Genomic DNA, 18,697 nt, shown 5'->3' with positions numbered 1-18,697 from the left:
CAGCTGAGTGCTACATGGAGCGACTGCCTTATCTGACCTCTTCAGCCGAACATTCACCGTCTTCGCAAGTGTGTCTAGTATAAGCGCAAAATCGCCTACTACTTTTTATTCGACCACTACCATGAATGGTTATATTCTTTTATCCGTTGTCTATATTCTGTATCGTCCATTTAAATTATGTTTTTTGATGTGACAGGTATGGGTTCTGTTGGTTCCATCAAAATTATGTGAATAGCATAGAAAGAAAGAAAAATAACTAAGCGGCTTCACCCGTGAGAACTTCTGCACCAACCCGGATAAAAAGTAGCCTATATGTACCTTTCCTCGATCAATGGGCTATCTTAGACTGGAAGTTTTTTTTTCAGATTTTGGACAGTGGGAAAAACTTAACAAAAAAATAACTCAAGTCAAAGAAAAATCTTACCATTTTAAGTCACCATTATAAACTCACCTTTAAGACTGTCACTTTACCAACTTTGGAGGGGCGAACTACCAGTAGACATAACACCTTAGCCACGAACAGACGTGGCTAACTCAAAATACAAAAAAAAAATAGCAAAAAAAGTGTTTTTCAAAGTCAAAAACAAAAGTGCTAGTGCTGTGACAGTGTGTACCAGAGTAACGGTTTGTCTAAAACAACGTTATTAAGTAACACGTTATTGTAACGTTTGTAGTTATTTTGTAACGTAATCGGAAACTAGTTTGGAAATGAGAACGTTTTGAGTAACTTATTATGTGAGCTTATGGGTATAAGTTTCTGTTGTATTTTTGTAGTTTTTATTTACACGCTTTTTTTTGTTTAAAACTGTTGGGTAACTTGTCGTTATTGATTTCTTAAAATAGAAATATATAAATTACAAAAATAAGCCATTAATTTTTCGGTTAAAGTGAAAAACTTTAGTAGATATTATGCAAACTTAACATATTTTTAGATTGCATATAGATAGGTTACTAAAATAATATCAACATTTATTTTTATTTAATCCTAAACTTCAAATAGACTTAATATCGAAATCTGAAACAGTAATACCACTTTTCCCATATGTTTAGCGGTTTTTATTTCACTATATTCTGTAAAAACTTTTCCATATAGACAAATGAATGCAGAATTCCATTTTAACTATATCAAACTATAGCTTAATAATTATTTTCCGCCGTATTACGAATCAAGCGTCACAAACAAAACTTACAGTTAAGTGCTAAAAATCGTATATTATGATCCATTATCATAATTTTCAAATGCACAGCAAAAAAAAACCGTCAAAAATATGTCTATAATTCCAATTACTATAGAAAATCGCATTTTAACCTTTCAAATTAAACTTAAAATAAAAAATAAAAAACTACAAAAAAATATCGATAATATCCCCATCACTACAAAAAAAATAGTCGATATTTCTTATAGTTTTCTAAATGCTAACATTACTAGTTACATCAGACTCTTATTCGGAGGGTAGGCAGAAAGCATACTAATGTGCCACTATTGGTAACTAAGCCTACGCGTACACTGGCGACAGAACAGTCGGCCGACTGTTGCCACGGTGGTTGTACAAAATAATAATTTTAAAATCGTACCAGAAAAATACCAAATACTTACACGTACGTACTTAAACGATATAATACGATTGATTTTCAACTGTAATTCGATCACGACTCAATTACGATTCAAGCATAAATATATGTGGCATTCCACGTTTTTTTTTGTTTAAATTGAAGGTTTTTATTTTTTCCTGTAATTCCGTAATGAATCATATTGTCTGCAAGTTATTTATTGATACAACAATACGACTGTAGAGCAGACTGCCCTATACACTAATGGCAAACCAATGGAATGTCATTGGAAGACGATTGGTCTTATATTAGTAGCAGAATTCCCGCTAAGGTTAAACTACAATTGAGATTCAATCGATATCCAATTGACACATTATTAAATTAGCAGAATTGAGCCTCTGATCATTTTTACGTACATTTCCATTCATCATCATACTGATTTGCGAGCCCAAACCAACTATCGGCCGACTTAAAGTTGGTAGTGTGCGCATACTCTTAGGCCGTCACTCACTGGTAGAGAATTTTGTAACGCAACCTGTTTGAGTTACCCAATGTTCAGTGTTCGATATTGACATACTTTATTATCTTTGTGTGTTGTTGATTGGGTAAATAAGTGTTTTTTTATTAATAGTTTTTGACAATATAATAATACATAACAAAAGTAATTTGATTTTAAATAAAATTTATTTTGGTCAAAATTGATTCTTTTTCAAAACGTATTTTTATAGAAATGTTTTAAGAAATTTAAAAAATATCATAACTAAATAAATAAATAGGGATATTTTTTAAACCTTAATGTCGAAATATGTCACTTCACTATACGTACGTACCTAGTAAAAAATTGCAAATCAAGTTTTTCTGCCTACGTTTGCCACGATAGAGTAAGCGAACCGATTATAATGAAACTGGGAATAGAAATAGTTCAAACTCTAAGAAAAACCTGACACTTATTCAGGTATTTAGACAGAGCGTTTCCCCCACAAGTGGCTCACAATTTTTTTCCTTATATAAAAACAATTCATTAATTCAACAAAACTTTTTTAAAGGCAGATGTAACCAAATTCTATTTAAAAAACATTGTGTAACATTATAACACACTATCACCCAGTGCTCACAAATCTTAACTCGTCATGTCACCTTGGATACCTCTAGGAAGTTATCACGTGAGGCTGTCACCTTCAGAGTAAAATGTCACCTTCCCTACTGCCTACTAATATTATAAATGCGAAAGTTACTCTGTCTGTATGTCTGTCTGCTACGTTTTCACGTCTAAACCACTGAAGTGATTATAATAAAATTTGGTACGGAGATAGAGTTGTCCTTGTGAAAGAACATAGGATAGTTTTTATCCCGGACTTTTGAAGAATTCTCTTGGAAGCGTATACCATATATAACCGAACTCTACGAAGGCTGTTACCTTCGGAGTAAAATGTCGCTATATAATATAATGTGTTAAGCTTTTATAAGCTGCTGGTTTTTTGTCGTATTTTCTCTCGTATTTAGAACTATTTGAAAAAACTAATATGTTTAGTGAATGAATTGTTTATAAGTGAAAAATAGTAATATTTAGAGGAATTTACTAAAGACTCAAATAAAAATAATAGTAATTATATTAATTGAGATCTAAAGCTTTTCAAAAATTCTCTGCATTTTTCCTGCGGCTTAATCATTCTCCGAGCCTTTTTCCCAACTATGTTGGGTTCATCTTAAAGTCCTATTCCTGCAGTTTAAATTACCCCAAAATTACTAAACAATTTTAGATAAAAATATTTCGATTTTTTATCTATTTAGATACCCAACACCACATATACTTACAACTCTATCTTCATATCTAACTATATCTAAATAGCTTCAATAATTTTACTATAAAAGTGAAATGAGACTGGCTTTCGTTTTTATAGTATTATTAAGTCACTAAGGATACTCATGTTATGTTTTTACGATACACACTTCCTTTTGCAGCCGGTAAAATATGTGTGATATTATTTAATACTAGCTGTTACTTGTGGTTTCACCCGCATTCTAGGAGAACTTCTTACAGTACCGGAATAAAATATAGCCTATGTTATTTAGGATAGTGTAGCTTTCCAACAGTGACAAAATTTTACAAATCAGATCAGCAGTTTTTGAGCCTTTAGGGTTCAAACAAACAGGCATTAAAAAAATTTTTGCTTTTTATTATATTAGTATAGAAGAATAGACTAGCTGTTTCTTTCGATTCTCGTGGGAGCTACTGTCCTTATCCAGATAAAATATAGCTTATGTCACTCGGGAAGAGCGTAGCTTTCCAACAACGAAATAATATTTCAATACGGTCCAATACTTTCTGAGCCTATTCAGTAAAAATATACGAAAAAGTAATTTCTATAAATCAATTTTTGTCAGGTTTCTAAGCGTGTCTATAAATAAATGATTTTTCTCCCACTTTAGACACACTGAAACCTTTAGATGTAAGCCTGATAATATCATTGGAATTGGTTGCTCAACCGAGCTATTGAATAACCAAGTGTTGACATCGGTTGACGGCAACCGTTCGCTATATGACATGACATACTATGTATGTATGTTTAACTTATATGAGAAGTTGTGGTGGCCTAGTGGGTAAAGAACCAACCTCTCAAGTATGAGGGCGTGGGTTTCATTCCAGGTCAGGCAAGTACCAATGCAAGTTTGTACCTATGTACTTTCTAAATATATCTTAGACACCAATGACAGTGTTTCGGATGGCAAGATAAACCGTAGGTCCCGGCTGTCATTGAACATCCTTGGCAGTCGTTACGGGTAGTCAGAAGCCAGTAAGTCTGACTCCAGTGTTACCAAAGGGTATTGGGTTGATTGGATAACTGGGTTGAGGAGGTCAGATAGGAAGTCGCTCCTTGTAAAACATTAGTACTCAGCTGCATCCAGTTAGACTGGAAGCCAACCCCAACATAGAAAGGAAAAGGCTCGGCAGATTATATGATATTTATACATATACAAAAATAATACAAAATAAACTACAAATAGCACGTTTAATTTTCAGTAACTTTTTTTTATTTAGATTTTGAAATGCAGACTTTGTAACTAGAAAATTTAATGTTTAAAAATCTAATTTCGTAAAGTTTTAAAATAGTTTGTCAAATTGCACGTCTAGGCTTTGCTTTGGCAATATCTTATTTACTTACTGTTACAAAACTTCTGGCTTACTCCACTGTTGTTTCCAAAGACAGCTTTATAATAGAGATAGGACTTTTTAAATAAACGTTTGGTTGCAAAAAAAAAATTGGTAGCGGTGAAAATTTTTTGAAAAATAAATATTTTTTTGGCATTTATGTGTTTCAAAAGGAGTTAAATTATTGGTTACAATCATCATCATCGTCATCATCATCTCAGGCATAGGACGTCCACTGCTGAGCATAGGCCTCCCTCTTAGATCTCCACAGATACCTGTTGGAGGCGACCTGCATCCAGCGTCTTCCGGTTACAATATTACTGGTTTAATTCAACTTTGATTTTTTCAACTGATACTGAATGGAAAAGTCTCTATACCAATTCCCACCTTAATCGATCCAGCCCATTATAATATTATCAAACAATACATACAACTTTTCAATACATATTAATTTCTGATCAACATTAAAATAACATTCCGTTTAATATAGAAATAAAATACCGGTACAGTCACCTTCAAAAGTGTAAATTGTTTTAGTATAATATACAGCTCCAATACAGGATATCCTGGTATACATACATACCATATAACTACGTACATATGTATTTTTGTTATATACACAGTTTTACAGTTATTTAACTCGAGGCTAAATAATAATAACCACTACCCCAATTTTAAGACCTCCTCAACCCAGTTGCCCGGGCAACCCAATACCCCTTGGCTAGACTGGTGTCAGACTTACTGGCATCTGACTACCCGTAACGACTGCCAAGGATGTTCAATGACGCTGGGATCCACAGTTTAACGTGCCATCCGAAACACAGTCATTGGTGACTAAGATATACTTAGAAAGTACATACAAACTTAGAAAAGTTGCATTGGTACTTGCCTGACCTCATACTCGAGAGGTTGTAGAAACAGTTTATCCAGAATAACATACAAGTTACTTTTGCAATGAAATACGCACATAACTATTACAGTTACAGATATAAATCTTACACTTATTTGTAAATAGCAAAGTAATAGTCCGGTATATAGTCGTAAGTGGATATATAAGTATATAATATATATTAGTACCGCCGCTTTAATTTATAAACTGCTTCCTAGTTGCTCTAGTGATGGGGAGTGTGTTTATCGATAAGTTGTAGCTGTGTTTAATATCGATAGTTTTTTATGACCACAGTTTTTCATGTGAGGACAAAAAACTTTAAATTTATAAAAACATACGAATTTCAGAGGCTTCTTTTTGGGAAGTCGGTTAAAGGTACACCTACTTTTTTAACTTATAAAGCACTTTTGTTTGAAAAACACAAAAAAATTCCTTTACAATATATTTTTGTTTCTATTTTTAAGATTTTTTAAAAGTAAACTCTTCGAAAACCAGTAGCTAAGCAATATTAACAAGAAGACTACTTCATTTATCATTTAAATCCCAAAAAAATATTAAATCCCCCGCAAAATTACAAACAAAAGTTAACAATATAAAGTCTTAAACAATAGTTAACTCTGCTTTCACCGCAACCGAACGGTTGAACCGTGAAGTTGTAACTAATTTATCAATCAATAACTTATTGATTTTCTCAAATCGATTAGCTATCATAATATCCTTATTACTAGGTTCCGTCAGTGGTTTCACCCGCATTTTACTTCCCACATCTGGATAAAAGTACATGGGTATATGTTATTCTAATTATTACTGCTAAGTTAACAAAATTCACTTTGAAGTTTCTACGTGAAAAGTTGATAGGTACATACAAACTTCCGTATTTATAATGTGCGAAGGATAAATGCTATCGAAATAAAATAACTGTAAGCCTATTATAGATCCTATGAAAGGTTATATTTTTTTATCCCGGTTAATAACTGTTGAGCAAATAATGTCAACAGTTGTTATAATTTTACTTCTGTCACTTATGTGGTTTAATAATATAATTCATATTTGTTTCAATAAACCTTGAAAATAAGCAAAATAATGCTCTATTTTCACTAAATATTAATTCACTAAATTATCCCAAAACAAAATAATAAACTAAATATTTAACACATTTATCGATAAATGTCCCCACCCTAGCAAGGACTTAGCTAACACTAGTGTTGCGACATTACGCAACCTAAATATTATATTATCGATAACTAGTTCTACCTCTTTTTTCTCTGTCTATCTGTCACTACTCAAGAACACACTGCAAACTTCTAGTCGGCCGATAGTTTGTTTGTGCTCATAAATTAGTATGAAGATGAATGGTAGTACACACAATACCAAGATCAAGTATTTAGCCGGTATTAGACCAACTGAGAATTTTAATTGGAATTTCGTTAAAAAAAACTATATTAATAACCTTTTAAATCTCTCCTAAAATTATTGGTCTCATGTAAGTGACTGTTGCCCATTTTCACCAACAAGTACCTAAACTTAGGGAACATTTGATACGAATTTCGGTTTCACCAAAATTTAAGTGTCCCTCATAACCTTTATTATTGAAAGGGCCCTTATTCTAAGTGACACTTAGTAAGGAAAACTTTAAGAGATTGTTGGTGAAAACGAGCATGTGTCTTTTTTGACAATAAATATCTTGGAACCTAAAATATTGTTGCTAGCCAGCGGGTCAACTGTCAGCCAACTATTTAGTCTTCAGTGTGCGGCTACTCTAACTATTCAGGTTATATTTCAACTATTGCTTCAAATTTCGTGAGGCTAGGTCACGACTGAACCAGTTTTTTTGATAAGGCTCTGTTAAAGTTGAAAGTTGTGTTTTAAATTTAATTTATAATTGTAAAAATGAGGAACTTATGACAAAGAATAGTCGGCTAGTCAGATGTCAGAAAATTTGACAGTCAGTCTTAATTACTTAATCGGGTTGCCCGGGTAACTGGGTTGAGGAGGTCAGATAGGGCAGTCGCTCCTTGTGGCACACTGGTACCCAGCTGCATCCAGTTAGACTGGAAGCCGACCCCAACATAGTTGGGAAAAGACTCGGCAGATGATGTGTTTTGGTATGAAAGAAAACATAAATCTTCTAAGAATATTTACCTCAGTACAAAAGACATCAACGCGAAGCTGAGCTTACAATATTTTACCGCGCTATTTTTTTTTTTCAATTTAAAAAGTAATACTTTTAATTATCAAAATCTTAAATATACCATGTTTTTTATTAAGGGTTCACCTATATTTATACCATATTTTATGGAAATCGGTTCAGTAACTTAATTGTAAAAGCAGTAACTTTCTTAATTCGGTTTCTTAATGGTATCTTAAACGCATGTTAGTTTAACTATGACATAAACTGCTAACTGAGAGAGAATAGTTAAGTTTACTTTATAAACTCTATTTATACATAACAAGATAATTGGACGATAAACAAACCGATTTCTAACCGAACAGTCTTTATTGATGATGCAATTAAAGTGAATCGAATGTATTTAAATAATACTAGTTGTGTGCATTGGTGTTACTCGCATTTAACTTTTATTTGGAGAGGAAGACTTTATGTTACTTTTTATATAGTTGCTCGAAGTAGTTCCCATGAAATTGAAGATAGTTTTAAGTATAATATCGTCATCAGTATTATTACATTTAAATCTACAATAATATTATAAAGCTGAAGAGTTTGTTCGTATACTTGAACACGCTAATCTCCCTAAGAAGTGTTACATACCCCATATATTTATGAAGCTGTAGGATAATTTTTATCCAGGTGCCCAGAGTGATTTTTATTATAGAACGCGAGTAAAGCTACTGGCAAAAGCTAGTTTAAAATAAAACACCTACAGAACTTACCATTTCGAGACTACAAAACTATTTAAAAACAAAACAACTACATTAAAAGACCTTTTTAAATAACAAAGTGACTTTTAGAAACTTTAAGAATAATCTAATTTATTTAAATTCAATCTTGTATTAGGTAATAAAGCCTTATAAGATGTTTGATGCGTTATATATTAAAATTAGTAATATCCTTATATGGTTGTTACTTAATAAGGTAAATTCTAGTTCTAAACTTGTAAATAATGTGACATTGTTCAAAGTCAATCGTTTTTTTACCAACTTCAAAAAAGGAGGCTCTCAGTCTGACCTGTATGTATATGTGTTTGTGTGCAGTTATCTCACGTTTGGCTGAACCGATTTTGGTATTGTTTTTAGCATAGTATTTGTCTGTCAGACTTAGAAAAAGGTTTTGGGTATATTATTGAAGTCGGTTTTCATCATCCTCCGAGCCTTTTCCCAATCACGTTGGGGTCGGCTTCCAGTCTAACCGGATTCAGCTGAGTACCAGTGCTTTACAAGAAGCGACTGCCTATCTGACCTCCTCAACCCAGTAACCCGGGCAACCCGATACCCCTTGGTTAGACTGGTGTCAGACTTTCTGGCTTCTGACTACCCGTAACGACTGCCAAGGATGTTCACTGACAGCCGGGACCTACAGTTTAACGTGCCATCCGAAACACAGTCAATGGTGTCTAAGATATACTTAGAAAGTACATACAAACTCAGAAAAGTTGCATTGGTACTTGCCTGACCTGGGATCGACCCCGCGCCCTCATACTTGAGGTTGGTCCTTTACCCACTAGGCCACCACGACTTTATTGAAGTCGGTTTTATTAGTTTAATTTAGACTTTGAAGTTTCTCCTTATTTTTACCCATGAACAGAAATATTCCATTTCACACAGGCGGGAAAAAAACAGCCTACAGCTTTTCTTGATAAATTGTTATCTAAAATTCAAATAATATTTCAAATGGGTCCAATATGCGAATCCAAAAAATACAGGATATTACTAGTAATTTCTATAAGACAAGTAATTTGATTATTTTTTGTTTTTATCATGATTGGTTTATATCCGCAATGCTACTGCCGGCCTCTTCTCGTACAGAGAAAGAATTATGATATTGCCAAGGTTGCTCAAAGCGGATAGGCGATTTCGGACTTTGAATTCCAGGTTTCTTCAAGATCTATGCCTGCTCTTAGTCAATATTGTTTAAGTTTTAATACCATTATAAGTTATCCATATGGCAAAGAATTGCATTAAAGTGTTATGAATATGAGGTCAGTGGCCGGTCATTGAACTCTAAGTGCAGCCGATGAAACAGCTGTTTTGTTGCTATCTCGCTCTAAAATTTATAACTGCATTACTTTGTATTGTGTTTGTGTAATTTTTTGAATGACTATCAAATTTTACTAATATAATAATTAAAGAATAAATAATTTTGTGATTATCTTTTGAACACTAAAGACGTTTATCATCAATTTACTTCTGTGTGAGGAATAAATATAGGGTTTGACATACTATACAAAAGTTGTTAAAATGATCTCTTCAGAAAAAAGATATCTGGTGATTGAAAAATCGGCATTAATTTTAATCACAAACTTATTTCATGCATAAAAACGTCTTCCAATTCAAGACTAGTTTGTTAGGCAAGAAACAAACTTCTAGCTCACGGTAAGAAGGGAGAAGCGCAAAAACCTTTTTCTTTTAATTGTTGAAGTATAATTTTATGTTCATTCATTATCATAATACGTACCGTAAACAAACTTAGTATCTAAAGTAAAACAAAAATAAGAATTAAAACATCGCATCGAAAAATTCCTCGTCGCACTTGCTAGATCTTTCGAACCTTATTATTATGTATAAGATACATATGCAATATGAAATATGCAATATGCATATTGCATATTTCCTTAGGGAGCAAAACCCGAATGAAATAACTAACTTATGTAATAACCACGCTGTCACTAACATTACAATTAAAACTATTAATTACCGTTGCAACATAACTATTAGTTAATTTGACCTTCAGTTAAAATGGTAACATACCGGTTGCAGTTACAACGATTATTTCGCAAATATAAAGTTAATTATAATTAACTTAACAAGCAATGGGCATAGTTTTACTGTGGCCGAAAAAGTGTAGTTTAAAACTATCTCCAGGGAGGGTAAAAATATTTATTTTATTTATCCACTAGCTTCTGCCAGCGGTTTCACCCGCATCCCGTGGAAACCTCTGCACGAACCCGGATAAAAAGCCCATATAGCCTTCCTCGATAAATAGGCTATTTAACACTGAAAGAATTTTTCAAATCGGACCAGTAGTTCCTGAGATTAGCGCGTTCAAACAAACAAACTCTTCAGCTTTATAATATTAGTATAGATTTAATTCAGGCATTAACATACACAATACTATAAAACGCCCAAGGTGTTAAGTATGCTTTTGTACAAAATGTGCAAAAAGTATTTAATAAATAAGTAAATCCCTACTAATATTATAAATGCGAAAGTAAAACTCTGTCTGTCTGTCTGTTACGCCTTCACGTCTAAATCACTGAACTGTAATTTAAATAAAATTTGGTACAGAGATAGAGTTGACCTTGAGAAAGAACATGGGATAGTTTTTATACCGGACTTTTGAAGAATTCTCTTGGCAACGCTATATAACCGAACTCTACGCGGGTGAAGTCGCGGGCGTAAGCTAGTCTAACTATAAAAATTAATCCCAAACAAATTTTTTCACCCACAAAAAACTAATAACAAACATTAATTCTACAATTTGCCATCAAAACTGTAGCATTACACCGAAGTGACTTAACCAAAAATTTGCCGTTCATACTTTCTCTTCTTACGCAAAAGTATAGCTCGCGCTTCTAGCATAACAATGCCGCCTGGCGTTGCTTGCATACGAGATCAAATTGGATCACCTTGTGACGACACTGTGGAAATAATTTTGCAAGTATTTAGTAGGGAATAGGTGTGTGTATGTGTTATGTTAATAGTTAGTTCCGTTTTTTTTTCGTGTGGTGAAAATAGGATTTTTTGTTGTGGTCGTTTTTGTTGGTTGGCTGTATTTTGAGCTACTAATGTTCAGGAGCAAGGGAGGATCTATATACATTTAGAATAGTGATATTTCTTTACCACAATTTATACAATTAATTTATGACGTTTATTGTTTGAGGCTATAAAATCGGGCCAAAACCAAAGGCAAAATGTGTTAAAATTTCCAAGAGTTAATATTAAAACATAACTTTGTAACTATTTGTATTTGTATTATAAGCAAAGTATAACTAAATCTCTATATTAACTTAAAAAGATACTTAAAATAAAATGTATCAAAATAAACCTGCCATAAACAGCAGTTTTTTTTTTTTGCATTTCATTACATTAATTAAGTAAAATAACTTACACTACCTGAAATTATCATTGCAAAACAAAAGGAGTATTCAAATAAAGTGGGTTTTTTTAATTTTACAAAGGTCAAATATTATTCTTTGGCAATAATTTTTATCTTTGCAAGTTCCAGAATAAAATACAACACATTTTATTTTATTTTTTACATCAGAGCGGCAGTTTTCTACCCTTTGAAGAAACAAAAGCGTAATAGTACAGTTTATTTGAATCTAGTTTCACATAGCGACTCATGTTTTTACGTTTAAAATCGAAGCCAATGATTGCATTATAGTGAAGTATACCTAAAAACAATAGGTTTTTGTATTGTGAACCTAATTTTCTAGGTGAGTAGATATATTTTGCAATGTGTCAAAGTTGGTATAGTTTATGATATATGGAAGTTTATCACGATAGGGTTAAAGTAAGATTAGCTCAGATGAATAAATCTACTTTTCTACACTAATATTATAAAGATGAAGAGTTGGTTTGTTTGAACGCGCTTGATTTAGGAACTGTGTTGGTGTGATTTTAAAAATATTTCTGTGTTAGATAGCCTATTTATCGAAGAAGGTTATAGACAAATTTTTATCCGGGTGCCCAGGGTGTTTCCATGGGATACGAGTGAAACCAATGGCGGCATTTAAGCTTGTATATTTTGAATTGAGGGAATTTCCACCAGTTGCACGAAGCTCCATTAAAGTTAAAGCTTCTTTAAATCTATTCTGTTTATAGCCTTGTAGGTAAAGTTATTTATCTATCGTTTTTTTATTTAATAGTGGCAGACTCATAATGACCAAAACCCACTTTTTCCCATTTAAACATATTATTTAACCCTTCATCATCCTCTTGCCCTTATCCTAATATTATTTGTGGTCGACGCAGCATGTTTTCCTCTTCCATACTCTCCCATTAAGTTGCTTTTTTCAAGGAACTAGCAAATTAGTAATTAACCTAGGTAATTTATATAATCTACTGTGTTCCTTATACCTAGTGTGTGGTAATTAGACAAATTCACGTCCATTGTGCATTGTATGAAAACGAAAGTGCAATATGCTCACGATATCTTTTCATTCAGGTTATTGACGTTAATCACTCAATTAGTGATGATTTATCTATGTGCTAACTGTTGCACGTGGTTTCACTCGTGTCCTGATGGAGCTGTTTCCTACAGTCAAATAAAGGTTTGCTGGAGAGTTTGTTCCACCACTTCTTCCCAGCAAAAACACGTGGTAAGTGGTGAAGGGTGGGCGTTTTTGGGGCTATTTTGTAAACTTAACCTTCAAAAAGTGCTGATTTTCAGCACTATTTCTTTTTATCTTTATCAGGCTCTAGATATCTGTGTACCAATTTTGAATCGATTCAGTTGTTTTACCATGGAAGCCCGATAGGTAGAGTTACTTTCGCATTCATAAACTCAACATACGTACGAACATAGATTTTAAATCCAGATGCGGGAAGTAGTTTCCTCGGGATGTGAGTAGAACCGACCGCAATAGCTGATTTTTATTAAACGGTTTTATTTAGCTTACCCTGTTTGTTTTATTATTTATTCTTTCTTGGGTCAAATTTAGTAATTCAAATTTAAGTACCTTGCTGTTGTCAGATTGATCTGAAATTTGGTACACACCTTTAATTCCGATGACAATACAATATGCTAATATCAATAACATTGTAAATCCAAGATGGCCGCCGGTACAAAATGGCGGATTACATATTTTTTCCACAACCCCCTGAATATGGGTATCAAATGAAAGGGCAACTCAAGTAGAATACTGTCAGCAACCCCAGCGGGGCCCAACAGGGCCAAGGCCTGCCTGGGCTGCGGGATTGTCCTGGTACATAAAAGGCCTACGACGAAACAACGGTTTTTAGTCAGTAAGAGTCTGGCACTCCCTCACCGCTGCTGACCCAAATATAGAATGAGGAATATTCGGTAGGCATTTTCATGAAATACTAAAAACTAGAAAATAAAAAATCGGTAAAAAAACTTTTAAGTTAAACGGTTTTATCTTATGTGCACTGAAAACTAGAAAAAAAAAAAAAACTGTTACTTACCTATAAACCTACATAGGTGGTCCCGGTCATATTAGACTAAAATAAAAACGTGGGGCCCTCTGAAATCCTACCTATGGCATAGCATATCTTTATACTTTGGTAGATCTTGAGCTCGGCGTTCGCTGGTGAAGCCGCTACGGCTGATTATTGATTGTCAAAATCTCCAGTTACGATTATAGTAAGTAGAAATTCACACCTATTATACCTCTAGAAGAAAGTATTACAGCAATAGTTAGGTAATGGGCCCCACGTTTTTATTTTAGTCTAATATGACCGGGACCACCTACGTAGGTTTATAGGTAAGTAACAGTTTTTTTTTTTTTTTCTAGTTTTCAGTGCACATAAGATAAAACCGTTTAACTTAAAAGTTTTTTTACCGATTTTTTATTTTACAGATCTTCCCAACAGTGACAGAATTTATCAAATAATTTCAGTAGTTTAGGAGAATTTAGGGTACAAACAAAACAATTTAAAAATCCTCTTTATGTTATTAGTGTAGATGATGAAGATAATGTATGTAGCTTCTACAGTGAAAGAGTTCCTCAAATCATTTCAATACTTTCGAAGCCTTTTGGAAGCCAACCAAAAATGCTCTTTATAATATTACTATAGTATAAGTAGCATAAGTACCTATAGTTATCCTTCCCACCATCTATCCACACAACTTAACAATACCTACCACGACATAGACTTTCTATAGATATAATAATTACACAAGTGATATGTAGAAAGGTGTTCTATTCGCTGCGCAGGAGTTCAATGCCTATATTAACTGTCATAACGAGAACAATTAAGCGGGTAATTTGAAAATAGAATGGTGGATATCTTTTGTTTTGTTTGTATCTGTTTTTTTAGATATATTGATAGAGAGGACTACGTTTTATTTGGCCGGTATAAGAAAATATAATATCAATGCTAATATGATAAAACTTGAACTCGCTAATCTCAGGAACCAGTCGATCGATTTAATTATTTTTTCAGTTCTAGGTAGTCCACATTTGCCTGAAAGATGAAATGAATAGGAAGGGAGTGAGTGTCAGTATGACGAGTGACAGGGGAGAATGGAAGAGGATGACATATTGCGCCGACCCCAAATAAAATTGGGACCAGGGCAGGAGGAGGAAGAACAAAGTCCATATTTAGAGCTTTCTCTCGCGGTGTAAAGTCATGTGTATAAATTACTGTCAAGTTTCATCAAAAACTATGGAGCAGTTTTAGTGTGAAAGAGTAACATACATACATCCTTACAAACTATCGTTTTCATGATATTAAATTCAGCATTTGAAGTAAGTAGGTCATAACCTTTAACCTTACCACTTTCCTTAACAACAAAATCAAAATACCTAAAAATAAGCATCGTATTTTACATCAAAGTTTCGCAATTAACTTAGCAAATGGCTATTTGTAAGACATTGCCTAAAACTTACAAACAAGGATGACCTGTTGTAATGTTTAATCAATTTAATTTACTAACTATACCTACAATAACTTCTAGTTAACTTGTCTATTTGAAACTGATCCCTACTAATATTATCAATGCGAAAGTAACTCTGTCTGCCTCTCTATCTGTTACGCTTTCACGTCTAAACCACTGAACTGATTTTAATAAAATTTGGCACAGAGATAGAGTTGACCTTGAGAAAGAACATAGGATAGTTTTTATCCTGGAATTTTGAAGGATTCTTTTGGAAACGCGATATAACCGAACTCTACGCGGGCGAAGCCGCGGGCGTTAGCTAGCAAGTTATAACTGTCGTTTCAACATCTGTGGCAGTCGTTACGGGTAGTCAGAAGCCAGTAAGTCTGACGCCAGTCTAACCAAGGGGTATCGGGTTGCCCGGGTAACTGGTCCGGGCTGCGGAATTCAGTAGGCAGTCGCTCCGTTCAAACTGGCTGACTAAGAAATCGGTCACGAAAATATACATATCAAGGAATTCACATATTTATAGTATAAATAAGATACCTACACTTTCCTGTTTAAAGTAAACGAGGATGAACGTATTGTGGAAAACAATAAAATTATTTACATTACATTACGTGATCGAATCCGAAATGAGGAGATCCGTAGACGAACTAAAGTCACCGATATAGCCCACCGGATCAGCAAGTTGAAGTGGCAATGGGCAGGCCATATTGCTCGCAGAGCAGATGGCCGATGGGGTCGAAAAGTGCTGGAGTGGAGACCACGGACTAGTAAGCGCAGCGTAGGACGTCCACCAACGAGGTGGACAGACGACCTTATAAAGGTCGCCGTCGACGCTGGATGCAGGTCGCCTCCAACAGGTATCTGTGGAGATCTAAGGGGGAGGCCTATGTTCAGCAGTGGACGTCCTATGGCTGAGATGATGATGATGATTTATATTACTTTGTCAAATAACTGGAAAATGTCAGCCACTAACTGTAAAATTCCTACTCCTACGATTATAGAAACTCCTTCCTTTTGAGAAATCGGTTAAAGAAGCATACATGGTGGATGGATAGAGAGGAAGAGAAAGACCTAAGAAAAGATGGATGGATTGCCTGAAAGATGACATGAATAGGAAGGGAGTGAGTGTCAGTATGACGAGTGACAGAGGAAAATTGAAGAGGATGACATATTGCGCCGACCACAAGTAAAATTGGGAACAGGGCAGGAGGAGTAAGAAGAAGAAGGTTAAAGAAAACATACCATAAGAAAACAGCTGTACTCAAAACTCGAAACGACCACCAAAAATGCTCTAATGACAGCCGAAACTGATGACAGCTACTCACTAAGAAATTCACTGTTATTATCAAAAAAATATAAACATCTCTTGCTGCATACAATTAATCTAGTTTAAACGTATTATTTGCATACACAAACACATACATATTTAAAGATCATAAAGTCTATGTACATGTATATCTATTTCGTGTCATTACATAACTTTATAGATATAATCTTTCATTTTAATTGTATACAAAATTGCCTTTCTCTGTTCATGTAATAGTTTTTATGTTTTATTTTCATGATACATAGTTCAGTCGGTTCACTTGAAATTACTACCTATCTGACCTCCTCAACCCAGTTACCCGGGCAACCCAATATCCCTTTGTAACACTGGTGTCAGACTTACAGGCTTCTGACTACCCGTAACGACTGCCAAGGATGTTCAAATGACAGCCGGGACCTGCCAATTTAACGTGCCTTCTTCTCTCGAACTCTTTACAAAGATGGTCACCCATCCAAACATAGTTGCTTAACCTTGATCAATTTCAGTTATGCACTAGCTCCTTAAAAGTATTGAAGCTTGAAAAAAACGCGTTAAAATTGCTAAACAATTTCCGATGGAAATTAGAAAAAATAAACTTCGAAGCGTGAAGGAAACTCAATTAATTTTGAGGAAGGAAATACAGTTAATTGCATACGAATGGAATCAGTTCGATTGTAGGAAGTTTTTTATTCACGCAATATTGGCCGTTCAAATATTAGTGAAAAATGTTATATACAATGTACATGTGATGTGCATCGGAGAGCACGTTAATGTCGGTCCTACGCCTGACTTGTCGTCCCATCGCGCTATGAGAGTGAAGGAATAGTGAGTGCACCTGTGTCTGCGCAAATGCTCGTGCACTATAATATGTCCTGCGCAGCTGGCTGATCTCCTTAAATGAGACTGTGGACGCCATTACAATATTAGCTTCTGCCGGCGATTTCAGCCGCATCCCATGGAAACTTCTGCACGAACCCGGATAAAAAGCCTATTGTAGCCTTCCTCGATAAATGGGCAATCTAACACTGAAACATTTTTTAAGTCGGACTGCTATCTACTAAGATAAGAGCGTCCAAACAAACAAAAAAACACTCAGAGATTTACAAATGACAGCCGAACTTACAGTTTTCTTAATTACGTAACTTTACCCATGTAGATCCAAATAAATTTGCTTACAAATTGTAAACTAAACTAAACTAGAATAGTTTTTAAAATGTTGTAATTTGCTTATTCCGCGGCCGTGCGATCAATATACGTTACAAATGCTGCTGGTTCGATTTCACGCGCCTTCGCAATCACTGGGGTTACCATGACAACGTCAAATGTGTTACTTTTTCTTTTTTGGTTGTGACCTTAAGAAGTAGTATGTTTTTTTGATACTGAGTGTAGCTGTAGTATTGAATGTCGTAATTGATATTAACTTGATCATTTATAAGAAGTGATTCAATTTTCAGATCTCATCATCATCATCTGTCTAGCCTTTTCCCAACTATGTTGTTGTCGGCTTCCAGTCTAACCGGATTCAGCTGAGTACCAGTGCTTTACAAGAAGCGACTGCCTATCTGACCTCCTCAACCCAGTTACCCGCGCAACCTAATACCCCTTGGTTAGACTGGTGTCAGACTTACTGGCTTCTGACTACCTGTAACTACTGCCTAGGATGTTCAATGACAGCCGGGACTTACAGTTAAACGTGCCCTCTTAAACACAGTCATTGGTGTCCAAGTTATACTTAGAAAGACTTACTTATTTAAGGAAAAACTGGATAAATAATAATACCTAAGTTTATATAATATTGAATGCACACCACGCATGCCCACAAATAAGTGGGTTAACATACCAATAAAAACAAGCACTTTATGGATCATTAACCATATAGGTGAATATCGTTATATGTATGACATAATGGACTGTTTCCTATAATTTAATATAACTGTAAAATATACCCTTTACACACAACTTTGTAAAACTAGCTATTTTCCTCTGTTTTACTGGCGTCCCGATATTATGAGTTCACGCAATCAAAAATAGGTATTTTTACAATTTAAAATC

At 34.3% G+C, this 18,697-nt stretch overlaps 1 protein-coding gene across 2 annotated transcripts in view; it reads left to right on the top strand.

Moving 5' to 3' along the window:
• The first annotated feature begins 493 nt into the window (after nt 1-493).
• Nucleotides 494-18,697, top strand: part of LOC110376176 (proteoglycan 4) — a 60,672-nt gene continuing 42,468 nt past the window's right edge. Inside the window, exon 1 of one of the 2 annotated variants that reach the window (XM_064042022.1) lies at nt 494-624. The gene's annotated coding sequence lies outside the window, so the exon portion shown is untranslated. The remainder of the gene's footprint in view (nt 625-18,697) is intronic. The other variant, XM_064042023.1, reaches the window with a different exon arrangement.

Source organism: Helicoverpa armigera, chromosome 27 (genome assembly GCF_030705265.1).
Source record: "Helicoverpa armigera isolate CAAS_96S chromosome 27, ASM3070526v1, whole genome shotgun sequence".
Lineage (NCBI taxonomy): Eukaryota > Metazoa > Arthropoda > Insecta > Lepidoptera > Noctuidae > Helicoverpa > Helicoverpa armigera.
The sequence above is the reverse complement of the archived record's forward strand: the minus strand, read 5'-3'. Positions and strand labels throughout refer to the sequence as shown.